The sequence below is a fragment of the Paroedura picta genome, chromosome 10 (assembly GCF_049243985.1).
Source record: "Paroedura picta isolate Pp20150507F chromosome 10, Ppicta_v3.0, whole genome shotgun sequence".
In the NCBI taxonomy this organism is placed as follows: domain Eukaryota; kingdom Metazoa; phylum Chordata; class Lepidosauria; order Squamata; family Gekkonidae; genus Paroedura; species Paroedura picta.
Window position 1 is genome coordinate 43,928,870 of NC_135378.1, and position 20,871 is coordinate 43,949,740.

Sequence of the window (20,871 nt, forward strand, 5' to 3'; positions counted from 1 at the left end):
GTTCCAGTGCCAAGCTGCTCATACTTTATTAAATCACTCTAAGTCTCCTGTCTACATACCAACAGATACTTTCGCATGTCTATGCATTACGTGGCTTAGCCAGATCAGAATGGTAACCTTATGACAACATGGAGTTCTGGCCAGTTTTGATAAATTAAAGCAAGCTCAAGAGATGCTGTGGGAATTAATTCTTAAAGAAAATGTGGAGCACAGAGGAATGCATTACCAATAATACCACTTGAGGAAATCCTTGTGAAGAACTCACCCTGGTCTGGAAAGTAAAATTTGAAGAACCTCAGTAAAGAAACCAAAACCGCCAGGAAGAAGCCTGAATGGTAAGCTGTTATCTGAAAGGCAGAGAAAGGAATGTTGTGCTGAGATACATATATCTGAAAGGCAGAGATACATATATCTGAAAGGCAGAGAAAGGAATGTTGTGCTGAGATACATATATTGACCAAGAAAGGTGGCTTTTGCATAGGAATTTTGCCAGTAGATGATATTACATTAGTTTATTTTCTATTTGTGCATTTTTTATACTCTGGTCTGTTTTTTAAAAATAGTTATTGCGAACATTTAGTTGTGACCATATTGAAGTGTGCGCTCTGGGCACCAACAAGCCTTGTCCACCCTCCCACAGTGGCAAAGAGCAGCTCAGGCAGATTCTCCTAGCCCTAGTGGGCCCTCCAAGGAAGGGGCAGGAACCTTCCTCCTTTCCAGGGCAGGGGCTTCACCTCACCATGGTGTGGAGGGTGGGCAGTAGCTTCCCTGTGTCATGTCTTTCCTCACTGTCACATTTTGCCTTGCCGCAGGGGGGAAGGAAGTCAGGCGCAATTTTCTGTCACAGCAGAGACAACGGGATGGGCAGTGGCTTTTTACTTCACCTTTGAGCTCAGAAGCCCAAATTAAGTGCTCAGCAAACGTACTATTAAAATAAGCAAATATAAATAAGCTCAGTATTTGGTAAGTTTGTAGAATATCAATACATTCTTATCTGATGGACAGAGCCTGGAATGCTTTAGAAGGGACAGCAGCTATGGTCAGAGAAAGTGATTGGAAGGGACTGAACCGTTTAAGGGGAAAGAAGTGCTGCTTATAGAATGCTATGCAGTAATGTTTGCATTCCCCCCCCCTATAGATGTTTCTTTGATGGAGAAAGACTTTGTAGAATCTAACTGAAATAGGGACCAAGCCGTTGCATTCAGGAATACAATGGGCAGTAGATTAAGGGGGTGGAGTGAAAGAACTCTGGCCGCCCCCTCCCCCCAGGCTGCAGGCAGCTCTTAAGGAACTCATTGGTAGGGGCAGCTCTCACAGGGCAGGAATCTGCAGCCTCTGAGGGAAGTGGAAGGAAGGGGTGGTCAGGGATGGGGATGGAAGGCTGCTGGACAGACAGGCTAGCTGGTTGGAGGAGGAAGCACTTGGGCGGGACAGCTGCCCTGAGTGGGTGTTAAGTGCTTACTGGCACTTAAACCATGAGACACTTCTCCTCCAAGGCCTTACCAGAAATATATTGTGTGGAACAGATGTTTTATCTTATATGTCTCATCAACAATGCAGATGCCTGGAATCAAGCAAAGAAACTATGCTTCATTCCTAAATTCAAGAGTTTTTCTTATGCTAGAAAAGGTGAGGAAACTAGGTTTGATTGAAGAAAGACCTGCCTTTCATCGAGCTATCATTGAACAAACAGAACAAAAAAATCAGTATAGAAGAGTTGAGTTCACACAATATGCCTGGGCCTCGCAGCCAATTGCTGCTGCTTAATTGAACTAATATGCAATTATCCAACAAATCTATCACCATGTTTTAATTTACTAAACAAGAAGTATTTATACAATATAGAAGTGACTTCACTCTGCTCAAAACACCGCTGGTCTAAAGGCAAAACCATTTCTACAGCTCTGTGATTCTTCAGACCTAATAAATCAAGCATGTTGGTACCCTTTTAGTTATGCATAACTAAAAGGAGGCACCTAATCGAGGAGGTGTAAATGTAACCAACTAAGACTTTATTTTACCATTTTTATATTAACAACTTATACTTATATCTTATATAACAACTTATATAGTTTTCTTTTGTACAACTAAGTAGGCCTCTTTTCCTAAATGTGGTGGAAATGTGGATGGCTCTAAGATTGTGTTAAGTATAAATTGTTTTATAGGTGCTATGGGACACCAAAAATGACCGTTAAAATTGTTAAAAACTATGTAAACAAATGTAGGAAAGGTGGTAACAAAGTAGGCTTCTCTTCTTAAATGTGGTGGAAACGTGAAAAAGTTTATAAGCTTTGGGCAAAAGTTCATACCATTGTGTAGTTAATGTGGGGCCTTATATTTCCAAACGAAGACTATATTTTACTAACAAATGTTGGAAAGGTGGTAACAAAGTAGGCTTCTCTTCTTAAACGTGGTGGAAACGTGAAAAAGTTTATTAGCTTTGGGCAAAAGTTTATACCATTGTGTAGTTAATGTGGGGTCTTATATTTCCAAACGAAGACTATATTTTACTGTTCTCTGTATTAATAACTTATATTGTCTCTATTCTATATTTCTATCTTTATGAAAATAAAAGAAAGAACCATTTAAAAAAAGCATGTTGGTACCCCATTTGGATTGGGACCAAAGGGCAAGGGGCTTTGAGCCTCTCCCCTTCGGTTGATGGCTACAACTTAAATTTTAAATCGGTATTTGTGCTTGGTGAAAAGAATAGGATTCTGCAGGCTGCTTTTGGAAGGCAATTGTATTGGAACTATAGAGGGAGCTTAAAGGGCATCACAGGGGGAGATCCCCCATTAAAGTATTTGATCTCTAAAAAGCAGAATGTACCTGATGGGGTGGGTAGCATGATGCATCATTTAGGTGTGCCATGTCATTGAAGTTCTTTGTGAGAGACTTCGATTCTAAATAAGCAAACTCTTTGAATTACAGTTTCTTTATTAGAAATGCAAGTATCTATGTTGAAGGCAGTCAGAACTGGCTCACAAAGGATAGGTTAGGGAATATAAGGGCTTGAGGGGCTCCCCCTCCCCGGGAACTCGAACCAGGCACAGTTCAAGTGTCATAATTTGGAGATAACAGTCCAGGCATCAAGGGACGGGAAGACGTGGGAACTAAGGGGACCAAACAGGGAGAGAAATAGAGGGAAATAAGGAAGAGAAGGTGAAATGTTTGGGGAGGTTAGTATGCATAAAAAACAACAGCAGGAAATCAACCTTGAGGTGTCAAACAACAGCATCTCAGTTACAACAGGGCATACAAGTCAGGTTAGATGGACACTCTAAATTGCAGCAGAGAGATAAGAAATACATGGGGTTTTCTGACATTCTGTTGACTAAGACTTTATTTGCATCCAGTCTTTTAAAAATAAAGCACTTACCTTTGCAGTGTTCCATATAGCCTGACATCACATGTAAAGAGTGTTTTATGGTCACCTGTTCCAGATCTTGGGCTTAGGCTGGTCTTCATCCAGAGGGAGAAATAAACATAAATCACGCCCTTTACATTTAGTGATTTTTTTTTTGCTGGATCTAACCAATGGATGCTGAACTATATGCCCACCAACACACAGCTTAAAACCATTTTTAACAGACTATTGGACCACATGAAACCATTCTTCATGGAACCATAATCTCACTTTAGCATAAGGCTGAGCTGCAGAAACACTGCATCCTTTTTGAGACTATGAGACTATTTCTGTTACTTTCCATTCAAAGTAACTCTAGGATAATTGAACTGACAATACTCCACTGTTGTTTTTTAGTATCCTAGGAATTAGCTGAGGAGGAATGCTGCTTGTCTTCACAATTTTAAGTACTGGTCTAAAAGACAGGGAGCGGAAAGGGAAGACAATTTTGGGAGGGGAAGGTAACACCATCATAAGCCACTGAGACTCTTTCAGGTAATGAAAAGCAGAGAATAAAAACTAACTCGTCTTCTCCTGTGTATGTGTGAGGGGGGGGGGGATTAGCAGACCCGCATGACAGCTGTCACAGGCACAGAAGTCAGATGTTTATTATACCACTGCCTTTGCATTGGAACAAACTAATTAAAGAGCGGTGCTTCCCCCCTTTCTAATTGCTCATTCATAAAAATCTTGTTTCTTCATCTTCCCGGCCGCCTTCTCCCCCCCCCCCGTGTATTTGACAAATTGTTCTGGATCCACATCGTATTTACATAATTTGAACATGAGCGGCATGCTATACCACATTACTTCAAATGATGAATAAGCCAAACTAATTGGGGCATGCAGTAGTCAGCCATAGAATAGGGTTCACTTGGCATGTATGCTGTAATCAACTGCAGATTCTTACAGAAAAAACACTAAAGGGGGACAAATAGTCATTCTGATCTTCAACAAAACGAAACATGGATTTAAGCATCTAAATGGATGTGTTTTATTCCTTCCTATTACATGTAAAAGGGGGGGAAAGATCCCTGCTGCGCAATGTTATGCAGGGAGCACATCTGGTTCATTACCGCTTAGAAATTCAAACTCTTGGAAAAAGAAAATGCCGGGCTAAGGCATATTTGCTTCCTTTTATTTGGTACTTAATGATCTCAAAGTGGGTGAGGGAACTTGGAATGCTTTTGTGGTAGGAGAGACCAATTTTGTGCTGGATGCTAATTATGAAAGTAAAGATGAATGTAAGGAGTTAAGGGCTTAATTCTCCAGCTGCACACAGAAGAAAATGTGGATGTGCTTCTGGGCTGGGAGACTGTCTTGCAGCTGAGATAGCCACCAGCTGAGATAGCCACCTTCTATTTATCTACCCTGAGAATGGCATCATTTGCTCAGTTGGCTGCATTTTAAATAAGGGCAAAAGTCAGGATCTTTGGCCTGTGCAAGAGCAGCGTTAGCACCCAGGTTGCATGTCTAGGTGAGGTGACCTGATTTACATGAAAGACTCTTCACCTGGAATACTGCATTGGTAAATGTGGGTGGGGGAGGGGGGAGGGGGGTAAGTGCTGAGCAACTCATTTTAAATCAGGTCTCAGAATGGTTAACATCTTGAGATTTTAGGGCAGTGTAGCCATTAAGCATGCTCCTGGTTTTGGGAGAATGCCTATGTAGTGGCAGAATATTTGTTCCCCTCTCAACTGTGGGAGGAATCCACAAGAAAAGGGGGAGGAAAACTGTTTCAGGAGTTGGCACTGTCCCCACTCTGAACCACGTCAGTGACCGGCACTGTTCTTGTGAGGATTGCAAATGAAGATATCGGGTATACTGCTTCCATACGCCTGTCAATCACATGAGGCTTCCTTTTGCATTTGACAACATGACTGGCTGATAGTCATGTTCGTCTCTGCCCCCCCCCCACACACACACACACTAACGGCCCCTTGGGAACTACTTGAATGCATTCTGGCATGTAAATATGCTCCATGTATCTGAATATGCAGTTGATGGCAGAAACGTGCACTTAAAAGCAAATGTTTTTGTGTGAAAGGGGGAGAAAGAATCTAGCTGAGATTTTAACTAAATTTGATCATACTTTGCTACAGTACAAGGGGAAAGGAACCTAAATGGATGGAGATATAGTCACTTAGCTTAATGCATGGTTTGAATGAGGATGACATATCAATTTGTCTGCGATGCATTAATCTTTATTCTACCCCCTCCTGTGAAGTGCTTTGCCACCGTATTGAGCAAATGTTTGTTCTGAGTATAATTTCTCCGATCTAGCACACATAATCAGTAGGCTTTTAAGAAATAAGTTACAAGAACTGTATTCTCAGGCTTGCCTTCCTTTCAAGAACTATAGATGTATTAGCCCTCCGTCTGCAGCCACAAGATGACAGCTCAAGAACTGTCATGGATAGAGCATCACTGGTGCTTTATCCTTGCTGTTTCCCACTACCCCACTACCCCAAAAGCCTGACAAAAGTACAAGTCTTAGGGGAAATGTCCTGGAGGGGGAGGGGATAATGTTCCGAATTGCTGTGAAATGGCTGCAGAAACTTGCACTAGTTTGCCTTCCCCCAACTCCTGCTTTCCATTATAAAAGATCACTTATGAGCAACTCGTTTTACACAAAACAAGTGGCAGCTCCAAGGAGTGGGAGAACAGCATTTAACCAGCAAACCCCCACTGAGGTGTGAATTATAGGTTTCTAGCAACTTGGAGGGAAGAAGTTTTGAACTTTCTACACTCCAAAGGTTCCAGGGGTCCTTCTCTTAGTAAGAACAATCTGTGCACAACTTGCTTAAACAAATAGGTATATAAAAATGTCTCAGATCATTTGCTATCCTTTAGCTCAGTGGTCCCCAAACTTTTTATCACCGAGGAACAGTCAACACTTGACAATTTTACTGAGGCCCGGGGGGGGGGGGTAGTCTTTTACTGAGGCATATCGCTGCTGCCTGAGCCTCTGCTCCACTTGCTTTCCCTCTGGCGCCCCTGACTTCCCGCCACCCACTGGGGGGTGCTGCCAGCAGCAGCTGCGCAATGCCACGCTGAGGGGGAGCCCCAGCCACGGCAGCCGCTGGAGAGCACTAAAGGTGAACCGGCGGCAGAGTGGCAGGGCAGCCGTCGAGGCAGCAGCTGGGGAGGAGGAGGACGAGGAGGAGCTGTGGCCCGGTACCGACTGATCCATGGACTGGTCCCGGTCTCCGGACCAGGGGTCGGGGACCACTGCTTTAGCTCATATGTATCCCTTGTTACCTGGCAGTTCACTGCCAGACCCAATTATGGTTTTTATTTCTTTTAGTTTATCCTTGTTTAAGATCCTGCTTTGTAAGAATAAGAGCAAACCACAACTGGTCATTCCCTTTGTTTTTCAGTGTGTAGATATAATGACTGGCAGAGAGAGGAATGGTGACCATATTGAAGGATATTCCTTCTCCCTTAAAGCCATCACATAGTAAGTCATGGAAGCCCAGTTTGGTGAAAGAGCAAAGTACCATGGCCATAATCTCTCTTTGTGGAACATGACCTCCATCTCGGTGCTGCATGGGAAGCAAGCAGCCTGCACAGCGTCCTTCCTTCCCTCCTTACCCAGCCCACTGATGAGACTGCGGAGTCTGGACTGCTCACAAGGGGGCTGTTAAAGGAATAGGAGGAAATGCTCCATGAAGCAATAGTATTTCTTTGCCCTCTCATCTGCTAATGGTTTGGCAGCAGTGTGTCTAGCTCTGCCAGATCTAGGGGAACACCTAGAGGAAAACTTAGGTGTTCTCCCTTTTGTTCTGCACCACCTCCTTTTCCATCCTCACACCATCTGAGCACCACGCAGCACTTAACGCTCCATGCAGGAACTACGCACAATACTGCTAACCCCAAATCCTTGGATTAAAAAAATGGTTCTTCAGCTACAACTCTCTGAATAGTGTCAAAGCTCAACGACCCAAGGCATTATTGCTCAGAACCCAGGGCAAACTTGAATCAGATCTTGATTTTTTTGAAAAAAATTTTTTCTATGTTTGGGGAGGTTGGGGTGGGGGGCGCTATGATGGTGAATGGTGGCTGATGCCACATCACAGTGATTCACAAGCCAAAATAGGGGGGAAAGCGGGTTGTCCTGATTTCTGCTTAACGACCTGACTTGTCAGGAAGCAAAAATCCAGGACAAGACTGGGGGATGAAGTGACAGGAGTCTCCTGCCAGGAAGACAGAAACCACACAGTAAGTGGGCATGGATCTATAACCAGGAGGCAGTGCGCCTTGGCCGCCTCCATACGGATATTGTCAAAGTCTATTTATCAGGGGAACTGACTTTCAGACTACGTCAGCCCCCACCTATTCTCTTCCTTTCTCACAGGCTCACAGGAGCAGAAGGGTAAGGAGGTCTCAACACATGGGAAAGGAGAGGCTCCTGCCCTTTCCGCTGCTTTGTTTCCTACATAGAGGCTGAGAGGCAGAAGCTGAAGTCAGGGGCACAGATCAAGGTAGGTTGGCTTTAGGGTGGGAAGGAGAAAAGGAAGCAGGAAAAGGGGAAAAGCTGTGGGGATCGCCAGGGAAGAGGACATAGTGTGGGAGGGAGAAATGAGATGCTCCCTCCACGCACACATTCTTGCAGGTTCCCATTTGTATATCTATATACTATTAGAGATGGGTGGCCTCCATATGCAGATAATTAAATCCCAGGATCAGGGCCACACCGATGCTAAACAGGTCTTCAAATTGGGAGGACACCCTAAATTAGCAGAAATATCTGAAATCAAGTATAAAATATATGGGGCTGGTCAAATCCCTCCCCCCAAATGCATTTGTGTTGTCTGCACTCAGTACAGCAAAATGGAGCTGTTCCAAGCTGACCCAACGGCAAATGCCAGCAGTCATTTCCGGCCTGCAATGGCAGCATAGTCTGCTAGCAGCTGCTCTGGGACCAGCAGCCATGGAAGAGATCAGCCAACAGCCACTTTGATCAGCAGCTCACAGCAGCGGAGAAGGCTGACAGGCACTGCAGGAAAGGCTCCCATGGCAGAGAATGCTGGCCCAAGAGTAGGTGGTGTGGCCTGGAGCTGCACCAAGCCTGGCAAGTCACCCCATGAGCCACAATGAGAAAATTGGGTGTGGGGGACTGGCAGCGATGGGGAGCAGGATTTCACTGGTTTTCACTTGTCTAATCTAACTGTAAAGTTGGCCCAGTATGAGGATCTTGTGATAGGAGCTATGAATGAACGAGACTGATCTTTCTACAGACTTGAAAAATGTCCCTAATTTGCATCAAAATGCAAAATCTAAACAAGCAAACAAACATTGGTAAGTTGTTATCAGGTGTGAAGGAGAAAAGGACTCAGGAAAAGGGGTAAGGGTATGGATGCTTTCAGGGAAGAGAAAGAAGAAATAGTGAGGAAGGGGGAAATGACATATCTCCTGCAAACACGAACCCACAAAGATTTGCAGGAGATATAGCATGTAAAATCTGTACAATGCCCTGGAATTTAGGATGAGATGTACTAGAGATGAAAACAAACAGCCCTCATTCTCCAAGAAGTAGATGGGAGAAAGCAATGTACTATGTATTTGCAAATATATTACATGCATATCTGTGACTTGGGCTTTTCTTTGTTTTGCTCAGAAACATGTTGGTTCAGGTTCAGGAGAAGGGAGGCATAAAAATATGTTGCCTAAAGGTGCTTTAGGAACATTGTCTGTTCTGTTTCCTTTGTGCAGGCCTCTCATATCCCCAGCAGAGACTGCGTCCCTAGTGCTTGGTTCACACACTTGCAGTGCTAAACAAATTCAGGGGGTGCACACAAGCACCTGAAAACAAGTCAGCCAAATTACTCTCTGCACACCAAAGCTGACTTCTACCTGCTTTTGCAGTTCAAATAATAAATGAATTTGCCTCTGGGTCAAAAGCTGTTTTCATATTCATGGTTTCTCTTCTCTTCCTTTGCTTCATTTTGAATTTCATCCCTATTGTTTAAAGTCTGTCTTGAATAGTTATGTATTTTAAAAGTTTATCTAGGATCTTAAAGTCCAAGCTGACAAAAGCTGCAAGGTGAAAAAATAGATCAGGGATTCTTAATGCAGACCATAACACACACACACACCCTACAACTTTAAGTAAAATGTCCTTGTCTGAAGTGCTTTTTTTGTGTTGTTTTTTAACTTTTCATCTTGTGTACATGTAGGCCTTGCATTGACCCACTGAAGAGCATTACCAGCCCCAATTTCCCACCCCCAAGAAATGTAGGAGTGGGAGGGGGAAGGCTTCCATATAAATACCAATGCTAACAATCATTAAGACTAGGGGACAACCTAGGATGATTCCCAGAAGTGACACCAACTCATCCTCAACCTTGCCCTGCCCAGGCACTGCTCCCCAAATCTCCCTGCATTCATTGAACGTGTTTACACAGCAGCCTCATACTGTGTTTGTTCGTTAGAGCCCGTATTTAATCTCAATGGAATTAAATGAATTCCAAAATTGTTGCTTGAATCCCAACCATTCCTACATGAGTGCACAGATTCATGAAGAAGAGGAAACAAATCAGAACTCGAGGGGTGGCATTGAAAGTCTGGGATGAGCTCTAAAAAAGTACAGTTGTCTTAAACATTCGAAGAAAGCTAGTGATCTAAGATAACTGTTATTTAGCAATACTCAAAAACTCATGAGAGGTTGGACCACTTTTCAGATTAAAGCCTTATATTTGATGGGTTCCAAATTGCAGCGTGCTTTGTGCAGAAGCTCTCATGTGGTTAACTTCTGCATGGTTTTCTCACGGTCTGTCTGTGCATGCTTGGGACAGGACATGAGTCAGCCGCTGAATCTTCAATTGGTGGTCATTGTACAGAGAAGGATGTGCCCTGGGTCACGATGTTTATTTCAGCTGGCTGGGATTGTTGATGCAACTGAAGGAGCTTTGGCCCTGTTGTTTAGCTAAACCAAAGTAGAAACATTTTGGTAAAACTGCAGCTTTCCGCTTGATAACTGAGCCATCGTGATGCCTCTCAATACGGAAAGAATTGTTGGCTTGCAGTTCACTTTCCCATTATCAAAAGTACAGGTCTGTGAGTACCCTTGAAGTCAAATACCTAGTACTTGCAGCCTATTTTAATTGGCTAATGAATGTGTCTGTCTTTACCTCCGTTGTTATGCCCATTCCGGTGATGGTTCTTCTTCTTTTTAGTTATGGGGAGTGGAAGAGTAGGTCAGTAAAAATACCATTTTAAGATGCCTTTGAGTAGTGAAAAGTGGGGTACAAAAACAAAGTTTTTCTTTTTAAATTACAAATCCCATTCCTTAATTTCAAGTTGGCTGGGGAAAGATGTAGTTCCTCAGAAATACTCTCTGCAAATGCTCAAAGGCATGATTTGGTAGGACTCTGCATGGTTCAGGGATGAGTGGTGCAGACTTTCAACCCACTTTCTGAAGTTTAACTCACTCTGAACTTAAGCCCTGTCTGGCTATACCTCTATATCCTTATTGGTGGCACTTTCTCTCTTCTGTTCCCCTCCTCCCTCAGTATTCTGGGCAATGGAAGAGAGAAATGATTTGGTGAGGGGGCAGTATCTGGTTTAAATGGGTGTTCCCTTAGAGTATATTTAATTTGAGAGGAATGCTTTTCACTGTGCAGTGTCACGAGACATTGCTCTCCATTCCAAGGCCTTGGAATAATTAATCCATGACTCACATAGGCAATGTATAGTATTGTTTCCTAACAAAAGTAGAGTTTGCGTGTGTGAGTGTGTGTGTGTTGTATTTTCTTTCATGCAAGCTATGGAAGTAAAGATAGCCCAAGGCTGTGTGGAGACCTAGCCTGTGTGGGTGCCTTTCTCCTAAAGCACACAGACAGCAATCATATGGGAGCTTAACAAAAGGTGGTATCGTAATCACCCTCTCGCTGAACACCTGGCACCCCAGACAGGGCTTGGAGGTGTTTGCGTCTAGAGCACATTCCTAACTGTTGAATCTGAAAGCCAAGCTCAGACTGTGGGTTTTTTTCCATGACTAGAAGAAACAATATGGGATTAGGCGTGATTAGGATGTGATCATGTACTACTGAGTCCTGGAATGGATTAATCTTCATTACTTGGCTAGCAATCCTAGGGAGCCATAGGTGGCAAGGAGCTTGATTTAATTAAGACAGTAGCCAGCAAAGCTCATTTAATATTTTTAAATTGGAGCTACGGTTGAAAGGCAGCCAGACAAGCAACTAAAATAAATAATTAATGGTCTGGCTTTTCCTTGCCCAGGGCACTGATCCAGGGCCACCTTTCTGTTAGCTGTGCCTCAGGAAAGGACTCAGAAAGGAGGGGAGTTGGCAGCACACTTAGAACCAGCATGGTGTTAAGCACGGGTTATGTGCAGCGGCCTCTAATCTGGAGAACCGGGTTTGATTCCCCACAGTTCCACATGCAGCCAGCTGGCTAACCTTGAGCCAATCACTGTTCTCTCAAGAGCTCTCTCTGCCCCGCCTACCTCACAGGGTATCTGCTGTGGATAGAGGAATGGCAGACAATTGTAAGCTACTCTGAGACTCCTTCAGTTAGTAAAAAGTGGGGTACAAAAAAACCTTCTCCTCTCTGAATAACCAGCAACCTCTCCCTCACTGACATGGGATAGCTCTTTGCCTTCCTCCCTGGCCTTCTCAGGGCTTGCCTAATAAAGGTTTGTCTGGTGGTAGCCTGGGTTCTCTACTGGGAATGGCTCATGGTGATTGAATACAGCTGCCAACTCTGGGTTAGGAAAGACTTTGAGACTTTGTGGGTGGAACCTGAGGAAGGTGGGGTTTGAGGAAGAGATGGATCTCTGCAGGGTATAATGGCATAGAAGCCACCCTTCAAATTAGACATTTTCAGCAGGGCAACTAATCTGAAGACCAACTGTTATTGCAGGAGATTTCCAGGGGCCACCCTATGATTGGAGGGAATCTACACCAGTGGTCTCCCTGGCCAAGCATTCCTTTCTCCTACCCTGTCTTCCTGAGGTTTCAAGAAGGTGCTGTGTCTGCTTGTACACATTCCAGGAGGCCCAGCTGTTGATGGCTTCCGCCTCTGGCCTGTTCCTAGGTGCAGCCTGCTGCCTGAGCCCCAGCTCCCATCTGAGGCCTGTGCTGGACCCACTAGGCTTTAAGGCTTCTGTCAGTGCACTTCTGGACCTTGCCTTTGCACTTTTCCTGGCATCCTCTTGTTGGACTGCCTGTCTCAGTGGAGATGGAATCTCCTCTGGAGCAGGGGAGTAGGGGGGTGGGGCTTCATGGACAGGAGGCTCAGTCTACACATTTCAGGCCCAAGGTGAGTATGCAAATTATTGAGACACTGGTGATGTCACACTGGTTGATCTTTTAACAGGGATCAAACTGTTGTGAAATCACCATGTTCCCTCTGTTGGGTGGGCCTTATAGCTAGGGTTGAACATTATACTGTCATCTTCAGATTACAGAGATTAGTTCTCCTGTGGAAAAATGGCTGGTTTGGAGAGGAGACTCCATGACAGTGTCTCTCCTTCCTGAACCCCGCTATCCACTGTATTAACAATTTTTACTTAAAAAATTAAAACGGATATATACATAATAAAAATCATATGCATTACAAATTATATTACATTACACATTTGTTCCTCCCCATAGTTAACCATCATATATACAGCAAACCCATCACCAAAAACTCATCAATTACAGAATCCATTCTTTGCATCGCATTTGACTGCAAAAGGTCAACCCTATGAATATATTTTTTATTTTGGTTAATTTCCCTAGAAAATAAATCTCTTTTATTTCCAACAACCACTCTTGAATCTTAGGGATACTATTTCATTTCTAATGCCTGGCATGAACCAGCCTAGTGCACTGTATTGACAGTTTTACATGTGTTTGTGATGGATTTCAATTTACTGTGTTGGTAAAGTGTTTAGTATCAGAATGGCTATGAGGATAGGGAAGGAGTTTGGGAACAGACAAAATAACACTGTGGTGGCCTTCTTTGTGGCCTTCAACTACACATAGCAGATATAAAGCCCCGCCCCCTTGGAAAGCGGCTGTAAGACACCAGCCGGTCAATGTTCCTGTCACACTGAAGGCTGCTTAGGGGAGTGAGCTGAATGCTAAAACAGCCAGAAGGAAATCTTGGCAATGCTGGACAGTGAGTTTGATCTGCTTGTGCCTGCTGGAGGCAAATTATGTGGAATCTCCTGTGGTGAGTCTGGAAAGCTGCTAGAGGCTAGTCGGAGGGGCACAGCAGAAATAAGCAAAAGCCAACAAAGAAGTGGCTGTTGCTGATGCTCCCCAAAAGGGACACAACATAATAGAAAAGGGGCACTAAAATACTAACAAATGTAATGTTGAATCCATAAATCTCTAGAACTCTACTCCAAGAATGAAGGATAGTTATCTGCCAGGACAATTTATGAGTTATGAAAAGAGTAATGTAATTTCAGAGGGGAAGCCATGTTAGTGAGGTGCAGTGACATTATCCAGTGATACCCAAAAGACTAACATAATGTACTCCAGGTATAAGCTTTAGCCAGGGCTCACTCCGTCAGATGGCAGCTAAACCTCTACTTAAAGTTTAAATGACAGAAAAGCCAGTGTCGGAAAGAGTAGGGGAAGCCTCAAGGTCCATTCCAGGTTGGTCTCACTACACTCTGCACCTTGACCAAATAGTAATACACTTGGAATTTACTTGCAAATTTTATATGATAACTAGATGATTTTACCATTCATTGTAGGAGTAAGGGTTTTAAAAAATAAATAAGTGCAAGTTTCTTGAATTATCATCTCTGAATGTTGCTTTTCCACCGCATATTGATTACATTTTTGCCTTGCTATCTTTCTAGCTTATAATTGACCTGGCATTCAGGCTTGCTTTGGTTTGTCTTTGCATTGATGCTTCTGTTCTTAAAACATGTCTTTTTACTCCAAAGCAAAGTTACTTCTTGTTGGCAGGATAGATTTCTTAACTCATAGAACGTTATTACAGAAAAGCTGCAGAATTCCAGGGGGCTTTACGCACCGGGATCTTTGTTGCAAATTGGTCACTGAATGAAAAATCGCCATTTAAAATAGTGGAATTCGTCGTTATGCATACCTGCCTTTGTAGTGGAATCCAGTTGCGTTTTGTAGCATTTCCCACAGCTTCCGGTCTCAGCAGAAAAGGAAGCGCTATTGCCAAGCTCGTCCCACCCCTGGCCGTCAAGAAGCCAATGGGCAGCCGTTAGCATGCTCCCAAACAGCCCCTTTCCCTTTAAGAAAGTTTAAAAAAAAAAAAACAGACCCATTGTAACGAATCTGTGTAGATTCGTTGCAACGGAGAGACCCATCCAGCTGCCTAATGTGAGCTGTCGTTTGATCGTATGATCGTTGCCACGCTGCCTCGAGTGAAAAAAAAAAAATCCCCCCCCCTCTCACGGGCCCGATTTTCGGCTGAATTAATGTGTAAAAAATAAAGGGACTTTATTTCAGCAAACGGGCTTTTCTGTGGTTTGTGCTTAGTGACTAAAGGTGAAGGACTGAAGCCAGGGAAGCCTCTAAACAGAAAGAGGCTCGCTGGTGCGTTTATCCCCGCTCGCTCGGAGAAAAAAAAATGGCGATCGCTTCGCCGGAAGTTTGGAGGACAGGCTCAGGAGGAGGGACTTTGAAGAAACCGCAACAATGTTAACGCACAGGTCTTTTTCGCTAGTGTTGCAGATTGATTGCAAGAGTGTAGCGCTTTCCGGAGGGTGAATCCACTTTTTGGGATTCCCCTGAAAGCGCTACAAGGAAGCGCTTTTTGCAGATTGGTTTCAGGTGTGTGGCAGATTGTCTACGACGTCGTGCGTTATGGCAAATCAATAACGTTTCCAATTGGCAACCATTGTGCGATTTTGAAGGCGTGCAAAAAGCCCCCAGATGTTCTCCTCCTCTTGGTACATGGAACAGTTTACTTAGCAAATTTCATTCTGAGAATATTTTCACATTAGTGTTCTAAGCCACATGTTATTTGTTGTTGGACCAATTTTGAGTAAAGCGATACAGAGACGGAGGCTTCATACAACAAATTTCCTTCAATTGATGAGCCATGTCTGAAGCACTGAGGTCATTTCAAACAATGCTCTTGCTCTTCTTCACTGTGCAATCTTCCTCAGAGTTTAGTGGGTCTTTTACGTTCTAAATTGGGCCCTATAGTGCTGAACCAAGATAGCACTGTAGTGCTATAGCAGTACCATTGAGATGCCTTGAGTCAATGGAATCAATGCAGTAAAATCATCTTAATGGTGCTCCTATATTACTGATGTGCTCTATTGGTTGGATCATTAAACTTGGACCATTTTTTAAAAAGTCTGTGGAAGTTTGCAAGGCAAAAAGGTTGGGGGGAAGCAGCATTGTGGGAAGTGCTATGGACATTCTAAATAGCATACCACAATGATTCAGAAGCAAACAAAAGGGAATAAAGCAGTTCCCCTCAAAAGCGGCTCAACCACACTTTGCTACCCCAACACAAGCAGGTTTGTATGAACAGGTAGATAAATTCTGCTAGCTGCCGAAATGACAGGAGGAGATATATTATTTATTTATTTATCTATCTATCAGATTTATAGACAGTCACTCCTGGACCAGCTAAGAAAAGCATACATTAAAAATACAACAGTAAAATAGCTAAAAGCAGCCCCACCCCCTACCCACCTCAACCAGTTACTAAAACAGAATACAAAGGCATACAGAATACCTTTTATTGGAACCAACCAAAATGACTCAAAACAAACAAACAAAAATCTGTTATGGATCATGACTCTTCAGACCCTCAGCTCACTCCCCTCCACCTGGTCCTTCTTCCCCTTTGAACTCCTTCCAAAGAACTATTAGCAAACAACTCACAAAAGAGGAACTTGTGGCAGGGTATGAGCTTCCATGAGTCACTGCTCACTTCTTCAGATACTTCAATGCATTATTGATCAAAGCAATAGCCATTAAAGGAAAATGAAAATAAAGACTCGACGTGTAGGAAAGGAGGTCATAGTGTTTAACAACAGCTCTGACTGCAACCCCCCCCCCCCCCCCGGTCTGCAGCATGATAATAAGAAGTGGCAAATATAATTTTGGAATCAAGTTTGCAGTCTCAAGTAGTAATACCAGCAAGAAGTTTAAAAGGGTTCCCATAACCTTAAATCACTTTTCTCAACAGACATCACCCTCTATATTTTGTAATTCCACAGTCAAACTATATGTAAAATCTTTCTTTCATGCTACACTTAGTTAAGACCTAGCCCTGTGTGATAAGTAATAAAAATGTAGATAGTGCGTTTAGTGTTTAAACTGCTTCACATAATACCCATTTTTTAAAATTCCTATAAAACCCTGTAAAGTAGGTCTGTGTTTTTAATAAGGGCTATCTTTTTCTGGTGCTGATCCACAATGTAGCCCTAAGCAGAGTTTTATCCTTCAGAAACCATTGAAGTTAATAGTCTTTGAAGGGTCTAACTCTGCTTAGGCTTGCACTGTAGGTTTTCTAATAGTTAAGTGTAGAATAGTAAAATAGGGTCATTATTCTCTTACAAATATTCAGTCATCCAGTTTAATTAAGCAGCAAGGATGTTGTTAAAGATGAGAAGTGACATTTTAAAATGATTGCTTGAACGATTTTTAATTTACTTATTACAGTGAATACTTATTCCTTGGGCACTTTTCAAACATGACAGTTCTTTTCATGAAAACATTGTCCTCTTGGGATTTTTAGAGCAGTTTAAGAAAATGTTTAATACTGAGACAAGTTAGTGTGTCATTGCAGTCCCCCTTATGTGAAACAATCTGATCCTGTGGCTATTTAACACGGCCAATTTGCAAGCTTTTAAAATGTTTAAGCATAATAATGTTTTAATTGAATTCCTTCACCCAAGGACTGCAACACTAGGATCAAATGCATTAAAAACTCATATACATTTTATTTTTAAATATCACAATACAAATACCATCCACTGGCAGACCTAGATCGGACATTGACCAATTGACTGTAGGAATTGGGTAGAAGGTAATGGAAGGAGTATACTTTGCACAGAGGAGGAACACAGCTCAAGTTTGGAGGGAAGGGGCATGAAATTAGGTAAATCTCAAAGATTCTCATGTAGACAACATCCGCTTGGTTTGGCCATGACAGCTGATAGCTGGCTTGTACAAGAAGCTACTACAATGTCATTTCCACAATATTTGCATCCTGTTTAAATTATTTGAGATAATGTATGTACTATACAGCAGTGATTCTCAAACAATATTCTTTGAGTTCCTAAGAAATTCATTTGGTGATCCTCAATCAGAAAATTGATAATGGTGGAGGAATTTTTTGTGAAGACAGCTTGCCCATCATCAAGCATCATTCCTGCAATATGCAAATTTGTAAGCATGTTGTGCTGACTGTGCTGTGTAGACTTGGGTATACTAGAGCTGTGTGTGGGAAAGAGAGGATGTGTAAAGGCCCAACAAAACTGGCTTGTTCCCTGTCTGAATGAAGCATGCCCCTTTAAAAAAATGCCCCAGAACATTTTCTAATATACATTGGTTCAAACTGCAGAAACGTCCATGTTAAAAACATTCCCTAAAAGCCAAATGCTTAAAACATCATACCAAGATAACGGAGCTCTTCCCAAATCATTTTCTGCAGGAATTAATCACTGGTAGCATGCCACAATCTACATATTGTGTTCCGATATATTTTGTCTGCTTCATATATGATTCCAGGAAGAAGGAAACAAGTGAAGTCCCCCCAACGGAAAGAATATATCGTGATTCATGGGGTCGTGTGTCTGGTAGCATGCCAAACTGCCATGCTGAGGGAAACTGGCCTTAGTTCTTTCAATGAAAATGCACAGACACTGACAAATATCGAAGAAGCTACTAAAAGCATATTGCAGGAACATGATAAGTGACGTGGATGAACAAGTACAAACTGGTTGGCAAAACTGTATAACTTGCATTCCAAATATACTTTCAAATGACTTTGTTCATATAGTTGCCATAAAAGAAACACTGAGGGCGTGTTGTGTTCCACACACACCTTTCCTCAATACATTAATACTTCGAAAGAGATTTCAATCTTTTCATAATGTCACTGGGTATGTATGAGCGACAAAGACCCCGAGGGCTGGCAGCAAGAATTTACTTACCAGTAAGGATTTACCACTTTAACAGTCATTTCACTTTTGCTGAATGGCTGTATCAAGATGCTGCCTCACGCACGGTATTTGAATTCCTTATTTACAGTCTGTTCTGCACCACAGAAAGCGAATTGATTGGCCTTCTGCATCATGAGAGATGGGATGGCACCGGTCTCTACAACCTAGTTTTTGATTGGGCCAAGGCCGTGCTGTACTGCTTTACCTCCTGATTGGTTCATTAACGGAGAACGTTTATATCCTAGCTCTGCATGCAGAAGGTCAGGGCTTGAAGTCATTTGAAAATTAGAATGGTATCAGGGAATAAAGTGAATTTGGAATCCGAAACGGACACAATAAGCTCTGAGGAGAACGTCCAAGGGGGAATGGTATAGAAGAGGTCGTGCTGAAGGCAAATATAAAATAGTTTAAAGTACAATTTTATAGAACAAACCCCAGCTGGAATGCATGTACAAGTTTACACTGTGCAGGATTCTTTGTCAGACAGAATGGAAAGAGAGCCAGTTTTCCTCATTAAAGTCTAAAGAGATGTATGTATTTGAGAGCTAATGTTAGCCAAAGTCAGATTTATTGAAAGGGGGGAGGGAACCCATGATTCTCCAAACAATATTTTTAAAGTAATAAATCTTACTCCACTGGACTATTTCCAGCAATTTAATCTAATCAGTTGAGCAAGCATCCAGAGGTCCAGTGCAGATGAAACATTGGTTGTTGGCAGGCTGAGGCTGGAAAATCAGGAATCCCTTGACACAAATTATTTTTTTACTGTATTTTGATCCTGCCCCTTCTCCAGGGAAATCGGGGCAGGGTACATGTTTTTTCTACTCCTTGTTTCATCCTTACAGCAACCCTGTGAAGTGGGTTAGTCTAAGAGCAATTGGCTCAAAAGGCTCTACTTCCACGTGGAGTCATTCATTGAGCTTTTCACAGCCAAGTAGAGGGTTTAAATTTGAGGTTCCTGTTATCCCTAACTCACACTGGCTATTCCACTTTCCCCCTGTCTGATTTAAGTTAGGCTTTGTTTTACATCTACCCACATTTAAGCTTAATCAAACTCCTGTTATCTCAGTCTCATGGTTGATCCCTGGACCTGACCAAGGGGCATTTCCCACGGCTTAAAAATAGCACAATGGTTGCCGATTGAAAACGCTACTAATTTGCCATAACGCACGACGTCGTCAACAATCTGCAACAATCCTGAAACCGATCAGCAATAAGCGCTTCGTTGTGGCGCTTTCAGGGGAATCCAGAAAACTGGATTCACCCTCCGGATAGCGATACACTCCTGCAACCAATCTGCAACAGTAGCGCTAAAGACCTGTGCGTTACCATTGTAGCTGGTTCTTCAAAGTCCCTCCCCCTGGATCTCTCCTCCAAACTTCCGGCGAAGCGATCGCCATTTTTTTTTCTCGGAGCGAGCGGGGATAAACGCACCGGCGAGCCTCTTTCTGTTTAGAGGCTTCCCTGGCTTCAGTCCTTCACCTTTAGTCACTAAGCACAAACCACATAAAAGCCCGTTTGCAGAAATAAAGTCCCTTTATTTTTTACACATAAATTCAGCCGAAAATCGAGCCCGTGAGAAGGGGGGGGGGGGATTTTTTTTTATCACTCGAGCCAGCGTGCCAACGATCATACAATCAAACGATAGATCACATTAGGCAGCTGGATGGGTCTCTCCAGTGCAAGGAATCTACGTAGATTCGTTGCTATGGGTCTGTTTTTTTTTTTTAAAAAGCTTTCTTAAAGGGAAAGGGGCTGTTTGGGAGCATGCTAACGGCTGCCCATTGGCTGCTTGACGGCCAGGGGCGGGACAAGCTTGGCAATAGCGCTTCCTTTCTAGCGATTTCTGCCGAGACCGGAAGCCTGTGGGAAACGCTAAAAAACGCAACTGATTCCACTACAAAGCCAGGTGTGCAAAACGACGAATTCCACTATTTTAAATGGCGATTTTTCATTCCGCAAACAATTTGCAACAAAGATCGCCGTGGGAAATGGCCCCAAGAGTTTTCAGATTTTGCTCAATTTCACCTCTCCATGTAGCTTCTTCTTCCCCTCCCCCAGCTGGTGCAACGTGTTTACTTTTAGAGGTTTATTGTCTGCAGGTAAACAGGAGATTTAGGGAAGGATTTTGTTATTCATTGTTGTTTCATAATAGTGCATTTCTATTCTGTATCTTTCATTCATTGCTGTTTTGCCATATGACACTGATCTTTGTGGGTTGTTCTGTTAGCACAATAAAAAAACAAAAACCTTTGTTGAGGAGTGCTGGTTTGAATATGTACCTCTGTGTACATAGGTAATAATGGTCCCAAGTGTTTAAGTGCCCCAAATACACACA

The 20,871-nt window shown here is 42.9% G+C and overlaps 1 long non-coding RNA gene across 1 annotated transcript; it reads right to left on the reverse strand.

Moving 5' to 3' along the window:
* Window positions 1–264: 264 nt before the first annotated feature.
* On the reverse strand, window positions 265–18,852 carry LOC143845338 (uncharacterized). The gene is made up of 3 exons (XR_013234368.1): window positions 18,525–18,852; window positions 3,380–3,462; window positions 265–347 (listed from the first exon to the last, which is right to left on the reverse strand). It is a non-coding gene; the product is annotated as an uncharacterized LOC143845338 (long non-coding RNA).
* Between the last annotated feature and the right edge of the window lie 2,019 nt (window positions 18,853–20,871).